This window comes from Heterodontus francisci, chromosome 43 (genome assembly GCF_036365525.1).
Source record: "Heterodontus francisci isolate sHetFra1 chromosome 43, sHetFra1.hap1, whole genome shotgun sequence".
In the NCBI taxonomy this organism is placed as follows: domain Eukaryota; kingdom Metazoa; phylum Chordata; class Chondrichthyes; order Heterodontiformes; family Heterodontidae; genus Heterodontus; species Heterodontus francisci.
The window spans coordinates 10,717,583-10,738,286 of record NC_090413.1 but is presented as its reverse complement, the minus strand read 5'-3'; positions in this window follow the sequence as shown (position 1 = coordinate 10,738,286).

Genomic DNA, 20,704 nt, shown 5'->3' with positions numbered 1-20,704 from the left:
TGAATAGGTGAGACCAGTGGGACTATAAGCAGTGTAAATAGATGAGACCAGTGGGACTATAAACAGTGTAAATAGGTGAGACCAGTGGGACTATAAACAGTGTGAATAGGTGAGACCAGTGGGACTATAAGCAGTGTAAATAGGTGAGACCAGTGGGACTATCAACAGTGTAAATAGGTGAGACCAGTGGGACTATAAACAGTGTGAGTTGGTGAGACCAGCGGGACTATAAACAGTGTGAGTTGGTGAGACCAGTGGGACTATAAACAGTGTAAATAGGTGAGACCAGTGGGACTAGAAACAGTGTAAATAGGTGAGACCAGCGGGACTATAAACAGTGTGAGTTGGTGAGACCAGTGGGACTATAAACAATGTAAATAGGTGAGACCAGTGGGACTATAAACAGTGTGAGTTGGTGAGACCAGTGGGACTAGAAACAGTGTAAGTTGGTGAGACCAGTGGGACTATAAACAGTGTAAATAGGTGAGACCAGCGGGACTATAAACAGTGTAAGTTGGTGAGACCAGTGGGACTAGAAACAGTGTAAGTTGGTGAGACCAGTGGGACTATAAACAGTGTAAATAGGTGAGACCAGTGGGACTATAAACAGTGTGAGTTGGTGAGACCAGCGGGACTATAAACAGTGTAAGTTGGTGAGACCAGTGGGACTATAAACAGTGTAAATAGGTGAGACGTTTGGGACTATAAACAGTGTGAGTTGGTGAGACCAGCGGGACTATAAACAGTGTAAATAGGTGAGACCAGTGGGACTATAAACAGTGTAAATAGGTGAGACCAGCGGGACTATAAACAGTGTGAGTTGGTGAGACCAGTGGGACTATAAACAATGTAAATAGGTGAGACCAGTGGGACTATAAACAGTGTGAGTTGGTGAGACCAGTGGGACTAGAAACAGTGTAAGTTGGTGAGACCAGTGGGACTATAAACAGTGTAAATAGGTGAGACCAGCGGGACTATAAACAGTGTAAGTTGGTGAGACCAGTGGGACTAGAAACAGTGTAAGTTGGTGAGACCAGTGGGACTATAAACAGTGTAAATAGGTGAGACCAGTGGGACTATAAACAGTGTGAGTTGGTGAGACCAGCGGGACTATAAACAGTGTAAGTTGGTGAGACCAGTGGGACTATAAACAGTGTAAATAGGTGAGACGTTTGGGACTATAAACAGTGTGAGTTGGTGAGACCAGCGGGACTATAAACAGTGTAAGTTGGTGAGACCAGTGGGACTAGAAACAGTGTAAGTTGGTGAGACCAGTGGGACTATAAACAGTGTAAATAGGTGAGACCAGTGGGACTATAAACAGTGTGAGTTGGTGAGACCAGCGGGACTATAAACAGTGTAAGTTGGTGAGACCAGTGGGACTATAAACAGTGTAAATAGGTGAGACGTTTGGGACTATAAACAGTGTGAGTTGGTGAGACCAGTGGGACTATAAATAGTGTGAGTTGGTGAGACCAGCGGGACTATAAACAGTGTGAGTTGGTGAGACCAGTGGGACTATAAACAGTGTAAATAGGTGAGACCAGCGGGACTATAAACAGTGTAAATAGGTGAGACCAGTGGGATTATAAACAGTGTGAGTTGGTGAGACCAGTGGGACTATAAACAGTGTAAATAGGTGAGACCAGCGGGACTATAAACAGTGTAAATAGGTGAGACCAGTGGCACTATAAACAGTGTGAGTTGGTGAGACCAGTGGGACTATAAACAGTGTAAATAGGTGAGACCAGTGGGACTATAAACAGTGTGAGTTGGTGAGACCAGCGGGACTATAAACAGTGTGAGTTGGTGAGACCAGTGGGACTATAAACAGTGTAAATAGGTGAGACCAGCGGGACTATAAACAGTGTAAATAGGTGAGACCAGCGGGACTATAAACAGTGTAAATAGGTGAGACCAGTGGGACTAGAAACAGTGTAAGTTGGTGAGACCAGTGGGACTATAAACAGTGTAAATAGGTGAGACCAGTGGGACTATAAACAGTGTAAATAGGTGAGACCAGCGGGACTATAAACAGTGTGAGTTGGTGAGACCAGCGGGACTATAAACAGTGTGAGTTGGTGAGACCAGTGGGACTATAAACAGTGTAAATAGGTGACACTTTCGGGACTATAAACAGTGTAAATAGGTGAGACCAGTGGGACTATAAACAGTGTAAATAGGTGAGACCAGTGGGACTATAAACAGTGTGAATAGGTGAGACCAGTGGGACTATAAACAGTGTGAGTTGGTGCGACCAGCGGGACTATAAACAGTGTAAATAGGTGAGACCAGTGGGACTATAAACAGTGTGAGTTGGTGAGACCAGTGGGACTATAAGCATTGTAAATAGGTGAGACCAGCGGGACTATAAACAGTGTGAGTTGGTGAGACCAGTGGGACTATAAACAGTGTAAATAGGTGAGACCAGTGGGACTATAAACAGTGTAAATAGGTGAGACCAGTGGGACTATAAACAGTGTGAGTTGGTGAGACCAGTGGGACTATAAGCAGTGTAAATAGGTGAGACCAGCGGGACTATAAACAGTGTGAGTTGGTGAGACCAGTGGGACTATAAGCAGTGTAAATAGGTGAGACCAGTGGGACTATAAACAGTGTAAATAGGTGAGACCAGTGGGACTATAAACAGTGTGAGTTGGTGAGACCAGTGGGACTATAAGCAGTGTAAATAGGTGAGACCAGTGGGACTATAAACAGTGTAAATAGGTGAGACCAGTGGGACTATAAACAGTGTGAGTTGGTGAGACCAGTGGGACTATAAACAGTGTAAATAGGTGAGACCAGTGGGACTATAAACAGTGTAAATAGGTGAGACCAGTGGGACTATAAACAGTGTAAATAGGTGAGACCAGTGGGACTATAAGCAGTGTAAATAGGTGAGACCAGTGGGACTATAAACAGTGTAAATAGGTGAGACCAGTGGGACTATAAACAGTGTGAGTTGGTGAGACCAGTGGGACTATAAACAGTGTAAATAGGTGAGACCAGCGGGACTATAAACAGTGTAAATAGGTGAGACCAGCGGGACTATAAACAGTGTAAATAGGTGAGACCAGCGGGACTATAAGCAGTGTAAATAGGTGAGACCAGTGGGACTATAAACAGTGTAAATAGGTGAGACCAGTGGGACTATAAACAGTGTGAGTTGGTGAGACCAGTGGGACTATAAGCAGTGTAAATAGGTGAGACCAGCGGGACTATAAACAGTGTAAATAGGTGAGACCAGCGGGACTATAAACAGTGTAAATAGGTGAGACCAGTGGGACGATAAGCAGTGTAAATAGGTGAGACCAGCGGGACTATAAACAGTGTAAATACGTGAGACCAGCGGGACTATAAACAGTGTGAGTTGGTGAGACCAGTGGGACTATAAACAGTGTAAATAGGTGAGACCAGTGGGACTATAAGCAGTGTAAATAGGTGAGACCAGTGGGACTATAAACAGTGTAAATAGGTGAGACCAGTGGGACTATAAACAGTGTAAATACGTGAGACCAGCGGGACTATAAACAGTGTGAGTTGGTGAGACCAGTGGGACTATAAGCAGTGTAAATAGGTGAGACCAGCGGGACTATAAACAGTGTGAGTTGGTGAGACCAGTGGGATATAAACAGTGTAAATAGATGAGACCAGTGGGACTATAAACAGTGTGAATAGGTGAGACCAGTGGGACTATAAGCAGTGTAAATAGATGAGACCAGTGGGACTATCAACAGTGTAAATAGGTGAGACCAGTGGGACTATAAACAGTGTAAATAGGTGAGACCAGTGGGACTATCAACAGTGTAAATAGGTGAGACCAGTGGGACTATAAACAGTGTGAGTTGGTGAGACCAGCGGGACTATAAACAGTGTGAGTTGGTGAGACCAGTGGGACTATAAACAGTGTAAATAGGTGAGACCAGTGGGACTATCAACAGTGTAAATAGGTGAGACCAGTGGGACTATAAACAGTGTGAGTTGGTGAGACCAGCGGGACTATAAACAGTGTGAGTTGGTGAGACCAGTGGGACTATAAACAGTGTAAATAGGTGAGACCAGTGGGACTATAAACTGTGTGAATAGGTGTGACCAGCGGGACTATAAACAGTGTAAATAGGTGAGACCAGTGGGACTATCAACAGTGTAAATAGGTGAGACCAGTGGGACTATAAACAGTGTGAGTTGGTGAGACCAGCGGGACTATAAACAGTGTGAGTTGGTGAGACCAGTGGGACTATAAACAGTGTAAATAGGTGAGACCAGTGGGACTATAAACAGTGTGAGTTGGTGAGACCAGCGGGACTATAAACAGTGTAAATAGGTGAGACCAGCGGGACTATAAACAGTGTAAATAGGTGAGACCAGTGGGACTAGAAACAGTGTAAGTTGGTGAGACCAGTGGGACTATAAACAGTGTAAATAGGTGAGACCAGTGGGACTATAAACAGTGTGAGTTGGTGAGACCAGCGGGACTATAAACAGTGTAAATAGGTGAGACCAGTGGGACTATAAATAGTGTGAGTTGGTGAGACCAGCGGGACTATAAACAGTGTGAGTTGGTGAGACCAGTGGGACTATAAACAGTGTAAATAGGTGAGACCAGTGGGACTATAAACAGTGTAAATAGGTGAGACCAGCGGGACTATAAACAGTGTAAGTTGGTGAGACCAGTGGGACTAGAAACAGTGTAAGTTGGTGAGACCAGTGGGACTATAAACAGTGTAAATAGGTGAGACCAGTGGGACTATAAACAGTGTGAGTTGGTGAGACCAGCGGGACTATAAACAGTGTAAGTTGGTGAGACCAGTGGGACTATAAACAGTGTAAATAGGTGAGACCAGTGGGACTATAAACAGTGTGAGTTGGTGAGACCAGCGGGACTATAAACAGTGTAAATAGGTGAGACCAGTGGGACTATAAATAGTGTGAGTTGGTGAGACCAGCGGGACTATAAACAGTGTGAGTTGGTGAGACCAGTGGGACTATAAACAGTGTAAATAGGTGAGACCAGCGGGACTATAAACAGTGTAAATAGGTGAGACCAGTGGGATTATAAACAGTGTGAGTTGGTGAGACCAGCGGGACTATAAACAGTGTGAGTTGGTGAGACCAGTGGGACTATAAACAGTGTAAATAGGTGAGACCAGCGGGACTATAAACAGTGTAAATAGGTGAGACCAGTGGGACTATAAACAGTGTGAGTTGGTGAGACCAGTGGGACTATAAACAGTGTGAGTTGGTGAGACCAGTGGGACTATAAACAGTGTAAATAGGTGAGACCAGTGGGACTATAAACAGTGTAAATAGGTGAGACCAGTGGGACTATAAGCAGTGTAAATAGGTGAGACCAGTGGGACTATAAACAGTGTAAATAGGTGAGACCAGTGGGACTATAAACAGTGTGAGTTGGTGAGACCAGTGGGACTATAAACAGTGTAAATAGGTGAGACCAGCGGGACTATAAACAGTGTAAATAGGTGAGACCAGCGGGACTATAAACAGTGTAAATAGGTGAGACCAGCGGGACTATAAGCAGTGTAAATAGGTGAGACCAGTGGGACTATAAACAGTGTAAATAGGTGAGACCAGTGGGACTATAAACAGTGTGAGTTGGTGAGACCAGTGGGACTATAAGCAGTGTAAATAGGTGAGACCAGCGGGACTATAAACAGTGTAAATAGGTGAGACCAGCGGGACTATAAACAGTGTAAATAGGTGAGACCAGTGGGACGATAAGCAGTGTAAATAGGTGAGACAAGCGGGACTATAAACAGTGTAAATACGTGAGACCAGCGGGACTATAAACAGTGTGAGTTGGTGAGACCAGTGGGACTATAAACAGTGTAAATAGGTGAGACCAGTGGGACTATAAGCAGTGTAAATAGGTGAGACCAGTGGGACTATAAACAGTGTAAATAGGTGAGACCAGTGGGACTATAAACAGTGTAAATACGTGAGACCAGCGGGACTATAAACAGTGTGAGTTGGTGAGACCAGTGGGACTATAAGCAGTGTAAATAGGTGAGACCAGCGGGACTATAAACAGTGTGAGTTGGTGAGACCAGTGGGATATAAACAGTGTAAATAGATGAGACCAGTGGGACTATAAACAGTGTGAATAGGTGAGACCAGTGGGACTATAAGCAGTGTAAATAGATGAGACCAGTGGGACTATAAACAGTGTAAATAGGTGAGACCAGTGGGACTATCAACAGTGTAAATAGGTGAGACCAGTGGGACTATAAACAGTGTGAGTTGGTGAGACCAGCGGGACTATAAACAGTGTGAGTTGGTGAGACCAGTGGGACTATAAACAGTGTAAATAGGTGAGACCAGTGGGACTATAAACAGTGTGAGTTGGTGAGACCAGCGGGACTATAAACAGTGTAAATAGGTGAGACCAGCGGGACTATAAACAGTGTAAATAGGTGAGACCAGTGGGACTAGAAACAGTGTAAGTTGGTGAGACCAGTGGGACTATAAACAGTGTAAATAGGTGAGACCAGTGGGACTATAAACAGTGTGAGTTGGTGAGACCAGCGGGACTATAAACAGTGTAAATAGGTGAGACCAGTGGGACTATAAATAGTGTGAGTTGGTGAGACCAGCGGGACTATAAACAGTGTGAGTTGGTGAGACCAGTGGGACTATAAACAGTGTAAATAGGTGAGACCAGTGGGACTATAAACAGTGTAAATAGGTGAGACCAGCGGGACTATAAACAGTGTAAGTTGGTGAGACCAGTGGGACTAGAAACAGTGTAAGTTGGTGAGACCAGTGGGACTATAAACAGTGTAAATAGGTGAGACCAGTGGGACTATAAACAGTGTGAGTTGGTTAGACCAGCGGGACTATAAACAGTGTAAGTTGGTGAGACCAGTGGGACTATAAACAGTGTAAATAGGTGAGACCAGTGGGACTATAAACAGTGTGAGTTGGTGAGACCAGCGGGACTATAAACAGTGTAAATAGGTGAGACCAGTGGGACTATAAATAGTGTGAGTTGGTGAGACCAGCGGGACTATAAACAGTGTGAGTTGGTGAGACCAGTGGGACTATAAACAGTGTAAATAGGTGAGACCAGCGGGACTATAAACAGTGTAAATAGGTGAGACCAGTGGGATTATAAACAGTGTGAGTTGGTGAGACCAGCGGGACTATAAACAGTGTGAGTTGGTGAGACCAGTGGGACTATAAACAGTGTAAATAGGTGAGACCAGCGGGACTATAAACAGTGTAAATAGGTGAGACCAGTGGGACTATAAACAGTGTGAGTTGGTGAGACCAGTGGGACTATAAACAGTGTAAATAGGTGAGACCAGTGGGACTATAAACAGTGTGAGTTGGTGAGACCAGCGGGACTATAAACAGTGTGAGTTGGTGAGACCAGTGGGACTATAAACAGTGTAAATTGGTGAGACCAGCGGGACTATAAACAGTGTAAATAGGTGAGACCAGCGGGACTATAAACAGTGTAAATAGGTGAGACCAGTGGGACTAGAAACAGTGTAAGTTGGTGAGACCAGTGGGTCTATAAACAGTGTAAATAGGTGAGACCAGTGGGACTATAAACAGTGTGAGTTGGTGAGACCAGCGGGACTATAAACAGTGTGAGTTGGTGAGACCAGTGGGACTATAAACAGTGTAAATAGGTGACACCAGCGGGACTATAAACAGTGTAAATAGGTGAGACCAGTGGGACTATAAACAGTGTAAATAGGTGAGACCAGTGGGACTATAAACAGTGTGAATAGGTGAGACCAGTGGGACTATAAACAGTGTGAGTTGGTGCGACCAGCGGGACTATAAACAGTGTAAATAGGTGAGACCAGTGGGACTATAAACAGTGTGAGTTGGTGAGACCAGTGGGACTATAAGCATTGTAAATAGGTGAGACCAGCGGGACTATAAACAGTGTGAGTTGGTGAGACCAGTGGGACTATAAACAGTGTAAATAGGTGAGACCAGTGGGACTATAAACAGTGTAAATAGGTGAGACCAGTGGGACTATAAACAGTGTGAGTTGGTGAGACCAGTGGGACTATAAGCAGTGTAAATAGGTGAGACCAGCGGGACTATAAACAGTGTGAGTTGGTGAGACCAGTGGGACTATAAGCAGTGTAAATAGGTGAGACCAGTGGGACTATAAACAGTGTAAATAGGTGAGACCAGCGGGACTATAAACAGTGTAAATAGGTGAGACCAGTGGGACTAGAAACAGTGTAAGTTGGTGAGACCAGTGGGTCTATAAACAGTGTAAATAGGTGAGACCAGTGGGACTATAAACAGTGTGAGTTGGTGAGACCAGCGGGACTATAAACAGTGTGAGTTGGTGAGACCAGTGGGACTATAAACAGTGTAAATAGGTGACACCAGCGGGACTATAAACAGTGTAAATAGGTGAGACCAGTGGGACTATAAACAGTGTAAATAGGTGAGACCAGTGGGACTATAAACAGTGTGAGTTGGTGCGACCAGCGGGACTTTAAACAGTGTAAATAGGTGAGACCAGTGGGACTATAAACAGTGTGAGTTGGTGAGACCAGTGGGACAATAAGCATTGTAAATAGGTGAGACCAGCGGGACTATAAACAGTGTGAGTTGGTGAGACCAGTGGGACTATAAACAGTGTAAATAGGTGAGACCAGTGGGACTATAAACAGTGTAAATAGGTGAGACCAGTGGGACTATAAACAGTGTGAGTTGGTGAGACCAGTGGGACTATAAGCAGTGTAAATAGGTGAGACCAGCGGGACTATAAACAGTGTGAGTTGGTGAGACCAGTGGGACTATAAGCAGTGTAAATAGGTGAGACCAGTGGGACTATAAACAGTGTAAATAGGTGAGACCAGTGGGACTATAAACAGTGTGAGTTGGTGAGACCAGTGGGACTATAAGCAGTGTAAATAGGTGAGACCAGTGGGACTATAAACAGTGTAAATAGGTGAGACCAGTGGGACTATAAACAGTGTGAGTTGGTGAGACCAGTGGGACTATAAGCAGTGTAAATAGGTGAGACCAGCGGGACTATAAACAGTGTAAATAGGTGAGACCAGTGGGACTATAAACAGTGTAAATAGGTGAGACCAGTGGGACTATAAGCAGTGTAAATAGGTGAGACCAGTGGGACTATAAACAGTGGGACTATAAACAGTGTGAGTTGGTGAGACCAGTGGGACTATAAACAGTGTAAATAGGTGAGACCAGCGGGACTATAAACAGTGTAAATAGGTGAGACCAGCGGGACTATAAACAGTGTAAATAGGTGAGACCAGCGGGACTATAAGCAGTGTAAATAGGTGAGACCAGTGGGACTATAAACAGTGTAAATAGGTGAGACCAGTGGGACTATAAACAGTGTGAGTTGGTGAGACCAGTGGGACTATAAGCAGTGTAAATAGGTGAGACCAGCGGGACTATAAACAGTGTAAATAGGTGAGACCAGCGGGACTATAAACAGTGTAAATAGGTGAGACCAGTGGGACGATAAGCAGTGTAAATAGGTGAGACCAGCGGGACTATAAACAGTGTAAATACGTGAGACCAGCGGGACTATAAACAGTGTGAGTTGGTGAGACCAGTGGGACTATAAACAGTGTAAATAGGTGAGACCAGTGGGACTATAAGCAGTGTAAATAGGTGAGACCAGTGGGACTATAAACAGTGTAAATAGGTGAGACCAGTGGGACTATAAACAGTGTAAATACGTGAGACCAGCGGGACTATAAACAGTGTGAGTTGGTGAGACCAGTGGGACTATAAGCAGTGTAAATAGGTGAGACCAGCGGGACTATAAACAGTGTGAGTTGGTGAGACCAGTGGGATATAAACAGTGTAAATAGATGAGACCAGTGGGACTATAAACAGTGTGAATAGGTGAGACCAGTGGGACTATAAGCAGTGTAAATAGATGAGACCAGTGGGACTATAAACAGTGTAAATAGGTGAGACCAGTGGGACTATCAACAGTGTAAATAGGTGAGACCAGTGGGACTATAAACAGTGTGAGTTGGTGAGACCAGCGGGACTATAAACAGTGTGAGTTGGTGAGACCAGTGGGACTATAAACAGTGTAAATAGGTGAGACCAGTGGGACTATAAACAGTGTGAGTTGGTGAGACCAGCGGGACTATAAACAGTGTAAATAGGTGAGACCAGCGGGACTATAAACAGTGTAAATAGGTGAGACCAGTGGGACTAGAAACAGTGTAAGTTGGTGAGACCAGTGGGACTATAAACAGTGTAAATAGGTGAGACCAGTGGGACTATAAACAGTGTGAGTTGGTGAGACCAGCGGGACTATAAACAGTGTAAATAGGTGAGACCAGTGGGACTATAAACTGTGTGAGTTGGTGAGACCAGTGGGACTATAAACAGTGTGAGTTGGTGAGACCAGTGGGACTATAAACAGTGTAAATAGGTGAGACCAGCGGGACTATAAACAGTGTAAATAGGTGAGACCAGCGGGACTATAAACAGTGTGAGTTGGTGAGACCAGTGGGACTATAAACAGTGTAAATAGGTGAGACCAGCGGGACTATAAACAGTGTAAATAGGTGAGACCAGCGGGACTATAAACAGTGTAAATAGGTGAGACCAGTGGGACTATAAACAGTGTAAATAGGTGAGACCAGTGGGACTATAAACAGTGTGAGTTGGTGAGACCAGTGGGACTATAAGCAGTGTAAATAGGTGAGACCAGCGGGACTATAAACAGTGTGAGTTGGTGAGACCAGTGGGACTATAAACAGTGTAAATAGGTGACACCAGTGGGACTATAAACAGTGTAAATAGGTGAGACCAGTGGGACTATAAACAGTGTGAGTTGGTGCGACCAGCGGGACTATAAACAGTGTAAATAGGTGAGACCAGTGGGACTATAAACAGTGTGAGTTGGTGCGACCAGTGGGACTATAAACAGTGTGAGTTGGTGCGACCAGCGGGACTATAAACAGTGTAAATAGGTGAGACCAGTGGGACTATAAACAGTGTGAGTTGGTGAGACCAGTGGGACTATAAACAGTGTAAATAGGTGAGACCAGTGGGACTATAAACAGTGTAAATAGGTGAGACCAGTGGGACTATAAACAGTGTGAGTTGGTGAGACCAGTGGGACTATAAGCAGTGTAAATAGGTGAGACCAGCGGGACTATAAACAGTGTGAGTTGGTGAGACCAGTGGGACTATAAACAGTGTGAATCGGTGAGACCAGTGTGACTATAAACAGTGTAAATAGGTGAGACCAGTGGGACTATAAACAGTGTAAATAGGTGAGACCAGTGTGACTATAAACAGTGTAAATAGGTGAGACCAGTGTGACTATAAACAGTGTAAATAGGTGAGACCAGCGGGACTATAAACAGTGCGAATAGGTGAGACCAGTGGGACTATAAACAGTGTGAATCGGTGAGACCAGTGTGACTATAAACAGTGTAAATAGGTGAGACCAGTGGGACTATAAACAGTGTAAATAGGTGAGACCAGTGTGACTATAAACAGTGTAAATAGGTGAGACCAGTGGGACTATAAACAGTGCGAATAGGTGAGACCAGTGGGACTATAAACAGTGTGAATCGGTGAGACCAGTGTGACTATAAACAGTGTAAATAGGTGAGACCAGTGGGACTATAAACAGTGTAAATAGATGAGACCAGTGTGACTATAAACAGTGTGAATAGGTGAGACCAGTGTAACTATAAACAGTGTGAATAGGTGAGACCAGCGGGACTATAAACAGTGTGAATAGGTGAGACCAGTGGGACTAGAAACAGTGTGAATAGGTGAGACCGGCGGGACTATAAACAGTGTGAATAGGTGAGACCAGTGGGACTATAAACAGTGTAAATAGGTGAGACCAGTGTGACTATAAACAGTGTAAATAGGTGAGACCAGTGGGACTATAAACAGTGTGAATAGGTGAGACCAGTGGGACTATAAACAGTGTAAATAGGTGAGACCAGTGGGACTAGAAACAGTGTAAATAGGTGAGACCAGTGGGACTAGAAACAGTGTGAATAGGTGAGACCAGCGGGACTATAAACAGTGTGAATAGGTGAGACCAGTGGGACTAGAAACAGTGTGAATAGGTGAGACCGGCGGGACTATAAACAGTGTGAATAGGTGAGACCAGTGGGACTATAAACAGTGTAAATAGGTGAGACCAGTGTGACTATAAACAGTGTAAATAGGTGAGACCAGTGGGACTATAAACAGTGTGAATAGGTGAGACCAGTGGGACTATAAACAGTGTGAATAGGTGAGACCGGCGGGACTATAAACAGTGCGAACAGGTGAGACCAGTGTGACAATAAACAGTCTGAATCGGTGAGACCAGTGGGACCTAAACTGTGTGAATCACTGACTCCAGACGGTCTATAAACAGTGTGAATCAGTGAGACCAGCGGGACGATAAACTGTGTGAATCAGTGAGACCAGCTGGTCGATAAACTGTGAGAATCAGTGAGACCAGCGAGACTATAAACAGTGTGAATCAGTGAGACCAGCGCGACTGTAAACAGTGTGAATAGGTGAGACCAGCGGGACGATAAACTGTGTGAATCAGTGAGACCAGCTGGTCGATAAACTGTGAGAATCAGTGAGACCAGCGAGACTATAAACAGTGTGAATCAGTGAGACCAGCTGGTCGATAAACTGTGAGAATCAGTGAGACCAGTGGGACTATAAACAGTGTGAATCAGTGAGACCAGCGGGACTGTAAACAGTGTGAATAGGTGAGACCAGTGGGACTGTAAACAGTGCGAATCGGTGAGACCAGCGGGACTATAAACTGTATGAATCAGTGAGACCAGCGGGACTATAAACAGTGTGAATAGGTGAGACCAGTGGGACTAGAAAGAGTGTGAATAGGTGAGACCAGCGGGACTATAAACAGTGTGAATAGGTGAGACCAGCGGGACTATAAACAGTGTGAATAGGTGAGACCAGCGGGACTATAAACAGTGTGAATGTGTCAGATCAGCGGGAGATAAACAGCGTGAATAGGTGAGACCAGTGGGACTATAAACAGTGTGAATAGGTGAGACCAGCGGGACTATAAACAGTGCGAATAGGTGAGACCAGTGGGACTATAAACAGTGTAAATAGGTGAGACCAGTGGGACTATAAACAGTGCGAATAGGTGAGACCAGTGGGACTATAAACAGTGTGAATAGGTGAGACCAGCGGGACTATAAACAGTGCGAATAGGTGAGACCAGTGGGACTATAAACAGTGTAAATAGGTGAGACCAGTGGGACTATAAACAGTGCGAATAGGTGAGACCAGTGGGACTATAAACAGTGTAAATAGGTGAGACCAGTGGGACTATAAACAGTGCGAATAGGTGAGACCAGTGGGACTATAAACAGTGTAAATAGGTGAGACCAGTGGGACTATAAACAGTGCGAATAGGTGAGACCAGTGGGACTATAAACAGTGTAAATAGGTGAGACCAGTGGGACTATAAACAGTGTGAATAGGTGAGACCAGTGGGACTATAAACAGTGCGAATAGGTGAGACCAGTGGGACTATAAACAGTGTGAATAGGTGAGACCAGTGGGACTAGAAAGAGTGTGAATAGGTGAGACCAGTGGGACTATAAAGAATGTGAATAGGTGAGACCAGCGGGACTATAAACAGTGTGAATAGGTGAGACCAGCGGGACTATAAACAGTGCGAATAGGTGAGACCAGTGGGACTATAAAGAATGTGAATAGGTGAGACCAGCGGGACTATAAACAGTGTGAATAGGTGAGACCAGTGGGACTAGAAAGAGTGTGAATAGGTGAGACCAGCGGGACTATAAACAGTGTGAATAGGTGAGACCAGCGGGACTATAAACAGTGCGAATAGGTGAGACCAGTGGGACTATAAAGAATGTGAATAGGTGAGACCAGCGGGACTATAAACAGTGTGAATAGGTGAGACCAGCGGGACTATAAACAGTGTGAATAGGTGAGACCAGTGGGACTATAAAGAATGTGAATAGGTGAGACCAGCGGGACTATAAACAGTGTGAATAGGTGAGACCAGCGGGACTATAAACAGTGTGAATAGGTGAGACCAGTGGGACTATAAAGAGTGTGAATAGGTGAGACCAGCGGGACTATAAACAGTGTGAATAGGTGAGACCAGCGGGACTATAAACAGTGTGAATAGGTGAGACCAGTGGGACTATAAAGAGTGTGAATAGGTGAGACCAGCGGGACTATAAACAGTGCGAATAGGTGAGACCAGTGGGACTATAAAGAATGTGAATAGGTGAGACCAGCGGGACTATAAACAGTGTGAATAGGTGAGACCAGTGGGACTAGAAAGAGTGTGAATAGGTGAGACCAGTGGGACTATAAAGAGTGTGAATAGGCGAGACCAGCGGGACTATAAGCAGTGTGAATAGGTGAGACCAGCGGGACTATAAACAGTGTGAATAGGTGAGACCAGTGGGACTAGAAAGAGTGTGAATAGGTGAGACCAGCGGGACTATAAACAGTGCGAATAGGTGAGACCAGTGGGACTAGAAAGAGTGTGAATAGGTGAGACCAGCGGGACTATAAACAGTGTGAATAGGTGAGACCAGTGGGACTATAAAGAGTGTGAATAGGCGAGACCAGCGGGACTATAAACAGTGTGAATAGGTGAGACCAGTGGGACTAGAAAGAGTGTGAATAGGTGAGACCAGCGGGACTATAAACAGTGCGAATAGGTGAGACCAGTGGGACTATAAAGAGTGTGAATAGGTGAGACCAGCGGGACTATAAACAGTGTGAATAGGTGAGACCAGTGGGACTATAAAGAGTGTGAATAGGCGAGACCAGCGGGACTATAAACAGTGTGAATAGGTGAGACCAGCGGGACTATAAACAGTGCGAATAGGTGAGACCAGTGGGACTATAAAGAATGTTAATAGGTGAGACCAGCGGGACTATAAACAGTGCGAATAGGTGAGACCAGTGGGACTAGAAAGAGTGTGAATAGGTGAGACCAGCGGGACTATAAACAGTGTGAATAGGTGAGACCAGTGGGACTAGAAAGAGTGTGAATAGGTGAGACCAGTGGGACTAGAAAGAGTGTGAATATGTGAGACCAGTGGGACTAGAAAGAGTGTGAATAGGTGAGACCAGTGGGACTAGAAAGAGTGTGAATAGGTGAGACCAGTGGGACTAGAAAGAGTGTGAATATGTGAGACCAGTGGGACTAGAAAGAGTGTGAATAGGTGAGACCAGTGGGACTAGAAAGAGTGTGAATAGGTGAGACCAGTGGGACTAGAAAGAGTGTGAATAGGTGAGACCAGTGGGACTAGAAAGAGTGTGAATATGTGAGACCAGTGGGACTAGAAAGAGTGTGAATAGGTGAGACCAGTGGGACTAGAAAGAGTGTGAATAGGTGAGACCAGTGGGACTAGAAAGAGTGTGAATAGGTGAGACCAGTGGGACTAGAAAGAGTGTGAATAGGTGAGACCAGTGGGACTAGAAAGAGTGTGAATATGTGAGACCAGTGGGACTAGAAAGAGTGTGAATAGGTGAGACCAGCGGGACTAGAAAGAGTGTGAATATGTGAGACCAGTGGGACTAGAAAGAGTGTGAATAGGTGAGACCAGCGGGACTATAAACAGTGCGAATAGGTGAGACCAGTGGGACTAGAAAGAGTGTGAATAGGTGAGACCAGCGGGACTATAAACAGTGCGAATAGGTGAGACCAGTGGGACTAGAAAGAGTGTGAATAGGTGAGACCAGCGGGACTATAAACAGTGCGAATAGGTGAGACCAGTGGGACTAGAAAGAGTGTGAATAGGTGAGACCAGCGGGACTATAAACAGTGCGAATAGGTGAGACCAGTGGGACTAGAAAGAGTGTGAATAGGTGAGACCAGCGGGACTATAAACAGTGTGAATAGGTGAGACCAGTGGGACTAGAAAGAGTGTGAATAGGTGAGACCAGCGGGACTATAAACAGTGCGAATAGGTGAGACCAGTGGGACTAGAAAGAGTGTGAATAGGTGAGACCAGCGGGACTATAAACAGTGTGAATAGGTGAGACCAGCGGGACTATAAACAGTGCGAATAGGTGAGACCAGTGGGACTAGAAAGAGTGTGAATAGGTGAGACCAGCGGGACTATAAACAGTGCGAATAGGTGAGACCAGTGGGACTAGAAAGAGTGTGAATAGGTGAGACCAGCGGGACTATAAACAGTGTGAATAGGTGAGACCAGTGGGACTATAAAGAGTGTGAATAGGTGAGACCAGCGGGACTATAAACAGTGTGAATAGGTGAGACCAGTGGGACTATAAACAGTGTGAATAGGTGAGACCAACGGGGCTATAAACAGTGCGAATAGGTGAGAACAGCGGGGCTATAAACAGTGCGAATAGGTGAGACCAGTGGGACTATAAACAATGCGAATAGGTGAGACCAGTGGGACTATAAACAGTGCGAATAGGTGAGACCAGCGGGGCTATAAACAGTGCGAATAGGTGAGACCAGTGGGACTATAAACAGTGCGAATAGGTGAGACCAGTGGGACTATAAACAGTGCGAATAGGTGAGACCAGTGGGACTATAAACAGTGTGAATAGGTGAGACCAGCGGGACTATAAACAGTGTGAATAGGTGAGACCAGCGGGGCTATAAACAGTGCGAATAGGTGAGACCAGTGGGACTATAAACAGTGCGAATAGGTGAGACCAGTGGGACTATAAACAGTGCGAATAGGTGAGACCAGTGGGACTATAAACAGTGCGAATAGGTGAGACCAGTGGGACTATAAACAGTGTGAATAGGTGAGACCAGTGGGACTATAAACAGTGTGAATAGGTGAGACCAGTGGGACTATAAACAGTGTGAATAGGTGAGACCAGTGGGACTATAAACAGTGTGAATAGGTGAGACCAGTGGGACTATAAACAATGCGAATAGGTGAGACCAGTGGGACTATAAACAGTGCGAATAGGTGAGACCAGCGGGGCTATAAACAGTGCGAATAGGTGAGACCAGTGGGACTATAAACAGTGCGAATAGGTGAGACCAGTGGGACTATAAACAGTGCGAATAGGTGAGACCAGTGGGACTATAAACAGTGTGAATAGGTGAGACCAGCGGGACTATAAACAGTGTGAATAGGTGAGACCAGCGGGGCTATAAACAGTGCGAATAGGTGAGACCAGTGGGACTATAAACAGTGCGAATAGGTGAGACCAGTGGGACTATAAACAGTGCGAATAGGTGAGACCAGTGGGACTATAAACAGTGCGAATAGGTGAGACCAGTGGGACTATAAACAGTGTGAATAGGTGAGACCAGTGGGACTATAAACAGTGTGAATAGGTGAGACCAGTGGGACTATAAACAGTGTGAATAGGTGAGACCAGTGGGACTATAAACAGTGCGAATAGGTGAGAACAGCGGGACTATAAACAGTGTGAATAGGTGAGACCAGTGGGACTATAAACAGTGTGAATAGGTGAGACCAGTGGGACTATAAACAGTGCGAATAGGTGAGACCAGTGGGACTATAAACAGTGCGAATAGGTGAGACCAGTGGGACTATAAACAGTGCGAATAGGTGAGACCAGTGGGACTATAAACAGTGTGAATAGGTGAGACCAGTGGGACTATAAACAGTGCGAATAGGTGAGACCAGTGGGACTATAAACAGTGTGAATAGGTGAGACCAGCGGGACTATAAACAGTGTAAATAGGTGAGAACAGCGGGACTATAAACAGTGCGAATAGGTGAGACCAGTGGGACTATAAACAGTGCGAATAGGTGAGACCAGTGGGACTATAAACAGTGTGAATAGGTGAGACCAGCGGGACTATAAACAGTGTGAATAGGTGAGACCAGTGGGACTATAAACAGTGCGAATAGGTGAGACCAGTGGGACTATAAACAGTGTGAATAGGTGAGACCAGTGGGACTATAAACAGTGTGAATAGGTGAGACCAGCGGGACTATAAACAGTGTGAATAGGTGAGACCAGCGGGACTATAAACAGTGTGAATAGGTGAGACCAGCGGGACTATAAACAGTGTGAATCAGTGAGACCAGCGGGACTATAAACTGTGTGAATCAGTGAGACCAGCGGGACTATAAACTGTGTGAATCAGTGAGACCAGCGGGACTATAAACAGTGTGAATCAGTGAGACCAGCGGGACTATAAACTGTGTGAATAAGTGAGACCAGCGGGACTATAAACAGTGAGAATCAGTGAGACCAGTGGGACTATAAACAGTGTGAATCAGTGAGACCAGCGGGACTATAAACAGTGTGAATCAGTGAGACCAGCGGGACTATGAACAGTGTGAATCAGTGAGACCAGCGGGACTAGAAACAGTGTGAATAGGTGAGACCAGCGGGACTATAAACAGTGTAACTAGGTGAGACCAGTGTGACTATAAACAGTGTAAATGGGTGAGAACAGCTGGACTATAAACAGTGTGAATCAGTGAGACCAGTGTGACTATAAACAGTGTAAATAGGTGAGACCTGTGTGAATATAAACAGTGTAAATAGGTGAGACCAGTGTGACTATAAACAGTGTAAATGGGTGAGAACAGCTGGACTATAAACAGTGTGAATCAGTGAGACCAGTGTGACTATAAACAGTGTAAATAGGTGAGACCTGTGTGAATATAAACAGTGTAAATAGGTGAGACCAGCGGGACTATAAACAGTGTAACTAGGTGAGACCAGTGTGACTATAAACAGTGTAAATAGGTGAGACCTGTGTGAATATAAACAGTGTGAATCAGTGAGACCAGTGTGACTATAAACAGTGTAAATAGGTGAGACCTGTGTGAATATAAACAGTGTAAATAGGTGAGACCAGTGGGACTATAAACAGTGTAAATAGGTGAGACCAGCGGGACTATAAACAGTGTAACTAGGTGAGACCAGTGTGACTATAAACAGTGTAAATGGGTGAGAACAGCTGGACTATAAACAGTGTGAATCAGTGAGACCAGTGTGACTATAAACAGTGTAAATAGGTGAGACCTGTGTGAATATAAACAGTGTAAATAGGTGAGACCAGTGGGACTATAGACAGTGTGAATAGGTGAGACCAGTGGGACTAGAAACAGTGTGAATAGGTGAGACCGGCGGGACTATAAACAGTGTGAATAGGTGAGACCAGTGGGACTATAAACAGTGTAAATAGGTGAGACCAGTGGGATTATAAACAGTGTGAATAGGTGAGACCAGTGGGACTATAAACAGTGTGAATAGGTGAGACCAGTGGGACTAGAAACAGTGTGAATAGGTGAGACCGGCGGGACTATCAACAGTGTGAATCAGTGAGACCAGCGGGACTATAAACAGTGCGAATAGGTGAGAACAGCTGGACTATAAACAGTGTGAATCAGTGAGACCAGCGGGACTATAAACAGTGTAAATAGGTGAGACCAGTGTGACTGTAAACAGTGTAAATAGGTGAGACCAGTGGGACTATAAACAGTGTGAATAGGTGAGACCAGCGGGACTATAAACTGTATGAATCAGTGAGAACAGCGGGACTAGAAACAGTGTGAATAGGTGAGACCAGCGGGACTATAAACAGTGTAAATAGGTGAGACCAGTGTGACTGTAAACAGTGTAAATAGGTGAGACCAGTGGGACTATAAACAGTGTGAATAGGTGAGACCAGCGGGACTATAAACAGTGTGAATAGGTGAGACCAGTGGGACTAGAAACAGTGTGAATAGGTGAGACCAGTGGGACTAGAAACAGTGTGAATAGGTGAGACCGGCGGGACTATAAACAGTGTGAATAGGTGAGACCAGTGGGACTATAAACAGTGTAAATAGGTGAGACCAGTGGGACTATAAACAGTGTGAATAGGTGAGACCAGTGGGACCTAAACAGTGTGAATCAGTGTGAATCAGTGAGACCAGCGGGACTATAAACAGTGTGAATCAGTGAGAACAGCGGGACTATAAACTGTGCGAATCAGTGAGACCAGCGGGACTATAAACAGTGTGAATCAGTGAGACCAGCGGGACTATAAACAGTGTGAATCAGTGAGACCAGCGGGACTATAAACAGTGTGAATAGGTGAGACCAGTGGGACTAGAAACAGTGTGAATAGGTGAGACCGGCGGGACTATAAACAGTGTGAATAGGTGATACCAGTGGGACTATAAACAGTGTAAATAGGTGAGACCAGTGTGACTATAAACAGTGTGAATCAGTGAGACCAGCGGGACTATAAACAGTGTGAATAGGTGAGACCAGTGGGACTAGAAACAGTGTGAATAGGTGAGACCGGCGGGACTATAAACAGTGTGAATAGGTGATACCAGTGGGACTATAAACAGTGTAAATAGGTGAGACCAGTGTGACTATAAACAGTGCAAATAGGTGAGACCAGTGGGACTATAAACAATGTGAATAGGTGAGACCAGTGGGACCTAAACAGTGTGAATCAGTGTGAATCAGTGAGAACATCGGGGCTATAAACAGTGTGAATCAGTGAGACCAGCGGGACTATAAACTGTGTGAATCAGTGAGACCAGCGGGACTATAAACAGTGTGAATCAGTGAGACCAGCGTGACTATAAACTGTGTGAATCAGTGAGACCAGCGGGACTATAAACAGTGAGAATCAGTGAGACCAGTGGGACTATAAACAGTGTGAATCAGTGAGACCAGCGGGACTATAAACTGTGTGAATCAGTGAGACCCAGCGGGACTATAAACAGTGTGA